This window comes from Pinus tabuliformis, chromosome 9 (genome assembly GCF_031772625.1).
Source record: "Pinus tabuliformis cultivar Carrire ecotype Pingquan chromosome 9, CPIR1, whole genome shotgun sequence".
Lineage (NCBI taxonomy): Eukaryota > Viridiplantae > Streptophyta > Pinopsida > Pinales > Pinaceae > Pinus > Pinus tabuliformis.
Window position 1 is genome coordinate 1519896539 of NC_142307.1, and position 11549 is coordinate 1519908087.

Below are 11549 nucleotides of genomic sequence, written 5' to 3' on the forward strand. Positions count from 1 at the left end.
GGAGCTGCCAGAGGACAATCATTTCCCTTCAGTTGCGTCAGAGCTCCCAGAAGTAGGGAAGTACGCTTCGTTGTGGGAAACCAAGGACACGCAATGAGTCAAGGATAGTAAGATCTTCTGGATCTTGATGGAGATGAACATCCACATGGCCATCAATCGCAAACCGCGATTGTTGCCTACGGTGTACACCAACCTGTAGGGCTACACAGAATTTAATGCAGACTACAATCATGTATCCATCAGGGCGTGGAAGGACCCTGTGCAAAAATGGTACGAATTGCCTTATCTGGCAACAGATGACACCATTGATGCAGTCCGGAAGAATGGAGCTCTACAATGGACTTGGTGGTGGGAGGAAGCAAGTCCGTCGTGCAGAAAAAGGAGGAGGCCAAGATAAAGATGACTCAACTAATCGAAAAGAGAAAGAAGGAGGTTGCTGATAAGGCCCAAGCGGAGCGTGAGGCCGCACAACAGACAGAAAAGCCAGAGCGAGGCTCTGAAAAAGGCGCAAGGTCGCCTTCACTTGAGATAGAGGAGGAGACAGACGAGCAGCACGGTGCAGACCCAAAGGAGACATTCGCCCACATCAAGCACCCAAGGGAGCCAGAGAAAGGAGGGCCCATGAAGAAATCAAAGGCTACCAAGACATCGTTGGACCCCATCACGCTAACAGAGGGTGATCTGCATGATATCGGTGAAACAGTGAGGGATCTCACTGCAGAGGCCCTACAATAATTTGAGCAGTAGTAGCAAACAATCTTGGGGACTATCCAGACAGGTTTGCAGGATCTGTAGACTTGCACATTGCAGGCCGGCACGGTTTCTACCAACCTTGCCATCGACACTTCAGAGGCTGCCGAGATGCTACACACAAAGGCCTCAAGTGCGATAGTGCTGCCTGATGGAGCACTGACCACAGAGAATGAGGTTGACAGGCCCACTATCAGCGCCCTAAAGGGAGTAGGGTTGAATCTGGCAGTGCTCCTGCATGAAGCGCTCCACCTCTTGCAAAATGGAGTGATTGTAGAGCTGAGGGACCATGAGCACCGTGCCCTCCAGGTGATCAGTCAATAGCGAATCAACAACGAGAAGATGGCACTACAGCGAGATTCTTCCATCGCCGCTGAGACTGAGGCGACTAGTCAAAGCAAGTGCATTACGCAAGTCGTCGAGGAGGCATGTCTAATGGTCCCAGAGTTGGCCCTTCTAGAGGAGGATCTAGTTGAGGTGTGCATCCACAAGCTAGCCACACTCATACTAAGATGGCGAAGGTTCAGTTGAAGTTGAACCTGCAAATCATGGAATTACAGTTGAAGGCCCAACCTTTAACTCCGCCATAAGAGAAGGAGCAGCAGGTGGCTGCTATCACAGAAACAGTAGCGGCGGTGGATAGTGTAGTAGTAGACTACACACAACTTTTCAAGTAGTCGTTTGAGGTCCTGACAAGCTTGCAGGAGGACCACAATTTCCAGCAACTAGAGACAGAAGTGCACGAGCTACAGAACCACTATGATGAGGTTAAGGGCATAGCATGAACCGTCGCGCTGACACAAAGACTAGCAAAGTTGTAGGAGGCCAAGCAGCTGAAGGAATAGGTGGATGCAGCTCTGCACAAGGAAGCAGTATTGAAGGCAAGACTGAAGCCTTGGCTAGATGAGGCTTACACTGTGATAGGATCTATTGAAGGCTACCTTATGACTCTGCAAGCAACGCAGCAAAAGCTTCAGGCTAACAACTCAGGAGCAGTGACCGAGCAGATGATCGAAGACACGAAGCAGTCGGTCACACAGTGCACAACTGAGGTTGCGGTCATACGGGTTGAGCTGGAAGGGCTTCATGCAAAGATCTCCGCCTATGTCGAGTGACTCGAGGGCGAGTCACGATGTTTGTGTTGGGGGCCTGTTGGGAACGAGATCCCCAAAGGACAGTTTTGGGGCTAAAAGCCCATATTTTGGGTCGAATTTTGTAATAAACTTGTAAAGACTTTGCATTTTGTGGTCACGGAGCGCGAAGGTGTCATGAGTCATAAAGAGTTGTCCGCCCTTAGTGTTGTAAAGTAAAGTCGGCTGTAAAAGATCTACCCATGGTCCGCTGACCATGGGATTGTATAAAAATAGCTAAGCTCTAAGTAGTTTGAGGGTAATGGTTTGGAGTAAGATAGTCATAACTCTAAAGTAAGAAGTCTAAGTTTTAGGTCGTAGCGTAGGTAGAGGCTCTGCAGCTAAGTGCACAGAGGCCTAGGGTGGAAGTCTGCAGCTGAGTGCGCAGATCCCTGTAGCTGCATGCACAGGGTGGATAGAGTCTGTAATCACTTGAAGATATCAATAAAGAGAAGTATTCTATAAATTCTGTGTCTTTGTTCTGATTAATACATCTTGTTGTATTCTGTATGAATTTCATTGATAATGCTTATGTAATGTGTGAATGTATGTAATCACATTGGATAACTGAACACAAATAAGGATATATGTTTACGTGGTGCTAACAGTGATTATCTAATAAGATAGGTAAGATCCTTAAGATAACTTGACAATCTTTGCGATACGCTGCCTTAGCGGCGTGAAAGTATCTGAAACTAAGGTTAAGGTTGCATGAAGGCCAACCGTACTCTTTCGTGGAGGTACTGAAGGCCAGAGTATAGGGCTAGTCTAGGGAGCCCTGGAACTGAGTGACCTGTGCAAAAGCAGGAATAGAAGGAATAATCTGACATCACGACCATCTCAGGGTACAGAAACTTGGTTTCATCATCCCCCCATACTGCTTCTGGTGAGACTTCGGTTCGTGCTCTGCGGGCTAATGCAGAAAGGGCTAGTAGTGTAGGGATTTGTTTGGCTAAATAACACTAAACTTAGGTCAGCCCCCCTCAAGCCAACACAAGGTTTCCTCAACCTTTATGCCCCTTAGCACCATTCAAAGTTCCCTAAGATCTATAAAAGACCCAATGGACCCTAAGAATATGAAAAGTGTTTATGTAATCCCTTGTTCATGCGGGACACCTAATGTTGGTGAAACTGGTCGCTCAATAAATTAGAGGATTTAGGAACATGCGGCAGACATCAAAGATGGAAGGACCTGCTTCTTAACATTAGCAAATCATGCAGAAAAGACAAAACACCACATCTACGTTGAAGGCACCTAGGTCATTGCTAGGATAGATCATTTCCATGACCATAAGTTTAGATAGGCTATAGAGATTGAAAGGAGGCTAAGCAATCTTAATAGAGATGATGGTTGGAAAATTAACAGTTGTTGGATCCCTGCCATTTCCTCTTAAGATTTTATTTATTTATTTTATTTTTACTTTTTTCTAATTTCTTAATTTTGATTATTTATTTTTTATTTTTTATCTTCACTCTAACAAATGAATAATTACTTTATTTTCTTCATTATTTATTTAATTTAATTTTAATTTTTTAATTTTTTTAAGTGTGACCATTTATTATTTTTATTTATTTTTAAGTTTTTTTAACCCAAATATTGTCTTTATTTTATTAATTGTTTTATTGTTTTGATTATTTAGGTTTGAAATAAATATTATTTTTATGTTAGATATTTATTTCATTAAAATTTTCCTTTCAATTAATTATTTTCCTTAATTCAATATTAACAACTATATTCTAACAATTATTTCCTTATATTAAAATATTATTTATTAATAAATAATATTTATTTAGTTAATAATGGCTAAAAAAATTTCTCTTCATTATTTAACTTGATGGCAAGATCTTGTTTTTCATCTTGTCTTGATGATGAACCACACTAGACAGTTCGAAACATGTTAAGAAAACTCTGATGACGTGATTTTTAATGAAGTTTTCTTACTTTTCATGATATGGATCAGAGAGGCCTAAATTCAATTATTAAGAAATAATTAATAAATTAATTATCTACTAAATTATTTCTATGGGAATGAATAACGTGAGTGAAAATATTTACGCCGTAAGGCGTTTCCATTTGAAATTAACTTTCCTCTTTGATGACGTGTACATTTCTGAGCCTTTGATTTAAGTGTTAGACGATGAAAATGATCTTACCCATCCAATTGATCATACCGGTATACGATGCGACCTAACAGATCGACCGCTTGCCCTTGCTCGACGCTACGCTACTTCCTCCAGGCGCTGCTGCACTTCTAAGGCACGGATTGTCGATGACACCTCAAGGCGCCTGCGGTCATGGAACGGCTCCAACTACTGCCAGTGGCAGGGGTATTCTGCAATAGACAAACAGGGCGTGCAAGGGGGCTTCTGCTGCCGGGGCTGCTGTCCAGGAGCAACTTCATATCAGATACTCAGATGAAGGGCACGCTGTCGGAGTCCTTGGGAGATCTCCAGTTTCGTGAAATTTTGGAAATGGGCGCCTTGAAACAAATTGCTGGCTCTATTCCCTTGTCATTTGGGAGGCTCAGGAGGCTGAAGAAGCTGCGCCTTTGAGGTCTGGTCAATTTGCAGAGACTGCGTTTTTTATTTCTTCAGACTTTGGGAAAGTGGCCGAGATTGTAATGGTTGAGTCGCCACAAAAATATCCAGGCAATTGTTTTATATAGGCAAACACAACTTAGTCCCACCCACCTCCTCCTCATGACATGACTTTTGACATAGATGGGCTAGCTATTGGGCTTGCACATCCATCTCCGCTCCGCTCTGTGATTTCGTCTATTGGGTCTCTGGATTTATTATCTTTTTCTATGCAACTATCTTTCCTCACCCGACTAGCTATATGCCCAACAGTGAATTTGATCTACAAAATCTGGAGTCAATAATTTGGTATAAATACAAGTCAATGTTGAGGCAGGCTGTTACGAACGCAAATGGTTGGAGTTGGATTCATATGTTCGCAAGTGCAGATGAACACGTCTCGATCCCAATTTCGTTTGCCATTGCCATTGCCTGCCTTTGCACTCATGACAAGGTATGCCCTTTCTTGATTCTCATGACAACAGATATCATGTGAATAGCAGTTTTGCATGTGAAGAGAATTTTATGTGATATGCGAATGCGCCAACACCTTCCATTTGAGATGCACCGCTAGCCATGTGAGTGGTTGAGTTCCTACAGCTTTGTGCGCGCGCGTTTGAATTGAAGATATCAATTGCGTGTTCTCATCTGGGGCTTTTAAGAGATCTATATTGTTATTGTTGTTGAGAAGTAATTTGGGATAACCATCTGCTTGAGTAGAAATGAACCGAGTCTTGCTAATGCTGCCTATCTTTTGGGATTAATATATTTCTTCTTGATTGCCTACCGCATGCCTGCTTATGGTGTCTTTGTTTTGATTTCTTGAAGTGGGGGTCTGTTTTGGATGGGCATTTCCATGATGATTGCAAGCATATCAAACTTGTTTCTATCAATTGATTATTAACATCTTCGAAGAATTAAGCATGAGATCACATCTTACTTCATTTCTGAGAATATGGAAATAATGTGCTATTAGTCTTCGTAGTTTCTATGTGCAATAAACTCTGACCTTAGCTTTAGAAGTTCTGCAGTTGAAGAATTCATTATTAGTTAGTGCAATGGTGAATTAAGCAGCCAAGATGAATGATCCTTTGTGCATTCATCAGGCAGGCTTGCCTCTCTTCAAACTTGAAGTTGAAAGCTACTGTGATATTTCACCATCATAGGGCTACCTATATATTGCGAATGAACCAATTATAAAAGAAATCATTTTGTTCAGATAATTGGAAGAACTGACTCAGATGTGTGCTTATTGAGCTTCAATCAAGTTATTAGGACATCAAGAATTGTCATTCGTTGTAGGCTTCAGAGTTCAGACAGAGCACATCTCTTTGGATTTTTTGATTAGCGGGAATGCACTGACAAAAAGTTGTTGTTTCCATGTAAATGCTTCTGGTATTGTCATCAAAATTTCCTATTTGGACGCAATAACTCTGTGACCTGAAACTTTCTGTTCCAGGCAAATTAGACATTCTAAATTGGGCAATTATCTGCCGCAAGTCCTATTTATTCTATTCTTTCTTTTTTCAAGCCTACATATATATGAAGAAATATATTAGCGGGCTTGGGCTTTTCATAAACTTTGGTGACTTTTTTCTTTCTACTTTGGTTGTTTTTACTTCTTGTTTTAGTTTTATATTTTCCTTTATCTCTGATTTTTACTCCCTTTCCTGTTTTGATCATGAAATGCACATAATCATTGAGTTGCATTCAAATCTGTTGGATTTTCTCCATGGGTGTGTTTCATCCTTCCCTATTTATTATGCCTATAATAATTTATAAACAATTAGGGTTAAGAATAATCTTCTCAATAGTTTTTCTTCCATGCCTTTGGTTGAAAGTCTACCTGTTTGAATCATTAACGTATTTGATCATTTTTTTATTGGTACAGAAATGTTGTTCTTAACCCAATCATACTTCCTGTAGTTTTGAAATTCACCTATTTCTGGCACATGCTAGATCCAGGGGAAAAACGTTGTAAGTGAAATCTGTAAGTTTGGATTAGTTCACTTTAAAACCACAAAACAGTCCATCAGAAATTTATCATTCCCAACATGTGTATAATTATGATCTGTTCAAATCCCGTATTCACAGGATGCTACCATGGATGATAAGACATGGAAGATATTTTTTGGGTCAATATGTGCAGTTTCTAGCTATTTTGGGGCTAATTCTGTTGAACTTTGTGTTCATAGTAACCTCTTTTCTAAGGTGCCTTTTGATTGCTTTACTCCCTGAAACCAACTGAGAAGTATCCATGGCTGAACTTACTCGTGGATTCTCATGACAATAGATATCATGTGAATAGCAGTTTTGCATGTGAAGAGAATTTTATGTGATATGCGAATGCGCCAACACCTTCCATTTGAGATGCACCGCTAGCGATGTGAGTGGTTGAGTTCCTACAACTTTGTGCGCGCGTTTGAATTGAAGATATCAATTACGTGTTCTCATCTGGGGCTTTTAAGAGATCTATACTGTTATTGTTGTTGAGAAGTAATTTGGGATAACCATCTGCTTGAGTAGAAATGAACCGAGTCTTGCTAATGCTGCCTATCTTTTGGGATTAATATATTTCTTCTTGATTGCCTGCCGCATGCCTGCTTATGGTGTCTTTGTTTTGATTTCTTGAAGTGGGGGTCTGTTTTGGATGGGCATTTCCATGATGATTGCAAGCATATCAAACTTGTTTCTATCAATTGATTATTAACATCTTCGAAGAATTAAGCATGAGATCACATCTTACTTCATTTCTGAGAATATGGAAATAACGTGCTATTAGTCTTCGTACTTTCTATGTGCAATAAACTCTGACCTTAGCTTTAGAAGTTCTGCAGTTGAAGAATTCATTATTAATCAGTGCAATGGTGAATTAAGCAGCCAAGATGAATGATCCTTTGTGCATTCATCAGGCAGGCTTGCCTCTCTTCAAACTTGAAGTTGAAAGCTACTGTGATATTTCACCATCATAGGGCTACCTATATATTGCGAATGAACCAATTATAAAAGAAATCATTTTGTTCAGATAATTGGAAGAACTGACTCAGATGTGTGCTTATTGAGCTTCAATCAAGTTATTAGGACATCAAGAATTGTCATTCGTTGTAGGCTTCAGAGTTCAGACAGAGCACATCTCTTTGGATTTTTTGATTAGCGGAAATGCACTGACAAAAAGCTGTTCTTTCCATGTAAATGCTTCTGGTATTGTCATCAAAATTTCCTATTTGGACGCAATAACTCTGTGACCTGAAACTTTCTGTTCCAGGCAAATTAGACATTCTAAATTGGGCAATTATCTGCCGCAAGTCCTATTTATTCTATTCTTTCTTTTTTCAAGCCTACATATATATGAAGAAATATATTAGCGGGCTTGGGCTTTTCATAAACTTTGGTGACTTTTCTTTCTACTTTGGTTTTTTTACTTCTTGTTTTAGTTTTATATTTTCCTTTATCTCTGATTTTTACTCCCTTTCCTGTTTTGATCATTAAATGCACATAATCATTGTGTTGCATTCAAATCTGTTGGATTTTCTCCATGGGTGTGTTTCATCCTTCCCTATTTATTATGCCTATAATAATTTATAAACAATCAGGGTTAAGAATAATCTTCTCAATAGTTTTTATTCCATGCCTTTGGTTGAAAGTCTACCTGTTTGAATCATTAACGTATTTGATCATTTTTTTATTAGTACAGAAATGTTGTTCTTAACCCAATCATACTTCCTGTAGTTTTGAAATTCACCTATTTCTGGCACATGCTAGATCCAGCGGAAAAACGTTGTAAGTGAAATCTGTAAGTTTGGATTAGTTCACTTTAAAACCACAAAACATTCCATCAGAAATTTATCATTCCCAACATGTGTATAATTATGATATGTTCAAATCCTGTATTCACAGGATGCTACCATGGATGATAAGACATGGAAGATATTTTTTGGGTCAATATATGCAGTTTCTAGCTATTTTGGGGCTAATTCTGTTGAACTTTGTGTTCATAGTAACCTCTTTTCTAAGGTGCCTTTTGATTGCATTACTCCCTGAAACCAACTGAGAAGTATCCATGGCTGAACTTACTCGTGGAAAGCATTTGCTATTGATGCCACAGTAAAAACATCTGCATGCCTGAAAATTATTGACCTTTATCTTTAGCCAAAAGGACACCTGTGATGATGTGATCCCAAGAGGGAATGTTTTATTGTTCATTTATTTTATGAAATGAAAATATCTGAGGATCAATTCATCAAAAACTGCCTAACTCAACGTTCATGGACTGCTGATGCAATTCAAAATCGCAACGGGTTTTTGCATTTTGGAAAAAGGCAGGGTCGTTCTGTATTTTTTTAGAGTCAATATTTTGCATGTGTGGACAGTGGGAGAAGCAAACCCCTGATACACAAAAGACTCATAGAGAATTTTACTGTCTTGCTTCTAGCATGGTGAATAGTTGATTTCGTCCATCTATCGTGGTTTCCTCTTTAGAGTGCTATCAAGTACCATAGATTGATAGAAGGTAACATGTTGTCAGGAAGGAAATGCCAGGACTCAAGGTACTAGATTAAATATAAAAATTAATTAAATGAAATGTTCAAATATATTAGCATAAGTTTAGGTGTATTTTTAGTAGTAACTGGCGATATAAGAAGATGGTTTTGTATCTATGTTGCTGCTTATTTTTTTCATCCTTTTCAACTTTTGTAGTTTTGTAATTCATGTGCTTCCAGATTTTTTATGTGCTTTTTCCTGTTCTGTCAAAATGACAACTTTTTACCATGCATTTGGACTGGTATGCAAATGTACAATATGTATTATGAACAGGAGTGAGAAAAAGCCTTCTGAACTCTTTTCTTCTAGTAATTAGAACATTCGTATCATTGTTATGTTAGGTGAGACATTAAGTTTGTATTTGCATTTTGTGCCCTGGAAATGCATTTTGTAAAGAAACTTTCTGATCTGGAAATGCATTTTGTAAAGAAACTTTCTGATCTGTAGGGTTGTTTCTATGGTATTTCCAAAAGCTATATTTTTTTTACTGGCATTTTCTGCTAGCTATTTTTGGTCTAATTTTTTCTATCACACTAATTTGTATGCTTTTATAGCTCTTATTGAAGGATAAATGTTTAATTAGTCATTCATTAACTAAATCATCATCTATTTATCTAGCATGTCTCTTCAAAATTCACATGGTGCCATTATATACATTTAATTAGTCATTTATCAACTAATTATCTAGTTATTTGGCATGTCCATTCAAAATTTACAGGGTGCCATTAGAAACATTAAAAAGAAGTGGTGTAGCAAGTACTTCTTCTAGAGTAGCTAGGCCATAAGAGTTACTGTAAATGCAACATCTAGGTTGATTTTCACCTTTCTCTCCTTGGAGGTCTCCTCGTAAAGATAAGTTTTGGATTCTTAAGACATTTCTTTTATCTTTCACCCACTTTCCAATCATATGCAATTTCGAGCCCTTATGGAGCCATTTTTGTCAAAGATACTCATCCGAAACTCTTGCAGAATGCCTTGAAGCCAGAATTTGCAGTTTCATAATGTTTGATGTCTATTAAATTTTTATTTAAATGCAATAATTATTTACCTCATTTTGTGTTCTGTCCAGGAGCGACTTCATATCGGATACTCAGATGAAGGGCACGCTGTCGGAGTCCTCAGGAGATCTCCAGTTTCGTGAAATTTTGGAAATGGGCGCCTTGAAACAAATTGCTGGCTCTATTCCCTTGTCATTTGGGAGGCTCAGGAGGCTGAAGAAGCTGCGCCTTTGAGGTCTGGTCAATTTGCAGAGACTTTCAGTGGCCAATAATATAATAGGCGGCCCCATTAATTCCCTGTCGGTAAGAATTCCGCATGGGATCCCACTTCGAAAGGTTCCAATATCCTCCTACACCGATAACAATAGACTCTGCGGAGATCCTCTTCCTCCGTGTTCTTCCAGAGCTCGAGATTCAAACCCATGATAGTTTGCTGGACTATTTTGGTTTTCGTGAAACCTCTTGTAATCCAACCATTGTAATGTTGGCTTTTGCAATATCCACAGCATGCTTCTGTGGAATAACATGACTACTTTCATCCAAAATCTAACTGAACATTCCTTGCAAGGGTGCAAGATTGGTTGAAGTTCCACTCATAATAACTAGTGAGAAGGAAGCTCCTTGATGTGCATATTTCAAAGATTTTATTGTAAATTTTTGGGATATTCCAGACATGTATCTTCAATTTTGACCATTATAGACATTGATGACTTGATAATATGATCATTTTTCCCATCGATTGCTTTTTAATCGCACTAAATCCAAATTTGTTGTAAAATTTGTAGCTCAAAACATGGGTTTTTGTATAATTAGGACAAATAGAAGAAAACATGCATGGCTCTCATAGAAAAACCAAATACGTCTTAGTCATGGATAAGACTGAAATTGTGATGGTCTGTCTACAAATGCCTTGATGGCCATTGTTCCTTTCAATTTTATGAATCTGCTGTGTTTTTACGAATAGAAAACAAAATCAGACCATGCCAAAACTGAGATGAATGAGAAGGATAATTATTGCAGACACCAGAGCAGATTTCAATGGCCATGATGGCATGTATGTTGATGCTTCTATATGTGCTGGGAGTGCCTTGATATCAACTGCAAAACGTTCTTGAACCTGCTTCAGCACATCCTCCTCTGATGAAGAAGTAGAAGAGACAAAGGTAATTGCAAAAGAGCTGTTGTAGGATGGATCTGTATGAAACCTGTTTTCTGTCAAATTGTTTATGCATACAAGATTATTGTAAATGCCACCATCTTACATCTTATTTTTTCCCATTCGTGTGAAACACAATGTTAACCACGGATTTACAACGCACTCATGAAATAAATAAAAAGTATGTACTGCAGATCAGAGAGCCAACTTGCACGTTGAATAAAGGATCCAATGGAAGAGCTTTAGAGACTAAAACCTAAAAGAACATAGTCACAATCAGAAGGTTTTTTTAAAAAGATGAAAAGTGACTTGTACAATGGTGACTTTCGGGCATAATATTTTACCTCAAGTTAGAAACTAATAATCGAGAAGAATTGTGACATATAAAGAATCATT

General features: G+C 38.7%; 1 long non-coding RNA gene across 1 annotated transcript; it reads left to right on the plus strand.

Annotated features, from left to right (window-relative positions):
- The first annotated feature begins 4046 nt into the window (after positions 1 to 4046).
- LOC149154393 (uncharacterized) lies at positions 4047 to 10552 on the plus strand. The gene is made up of 2 exons (XR_016263156.1): positions 4047 to 4911; positions 10069 to 10552. It is a non-coding gene; the product is annotated as an uncharacterized LOC149154393 (long non-coding RNA).
- Positions 10553 to 11549: the final 997 nt, after the last annotated feature.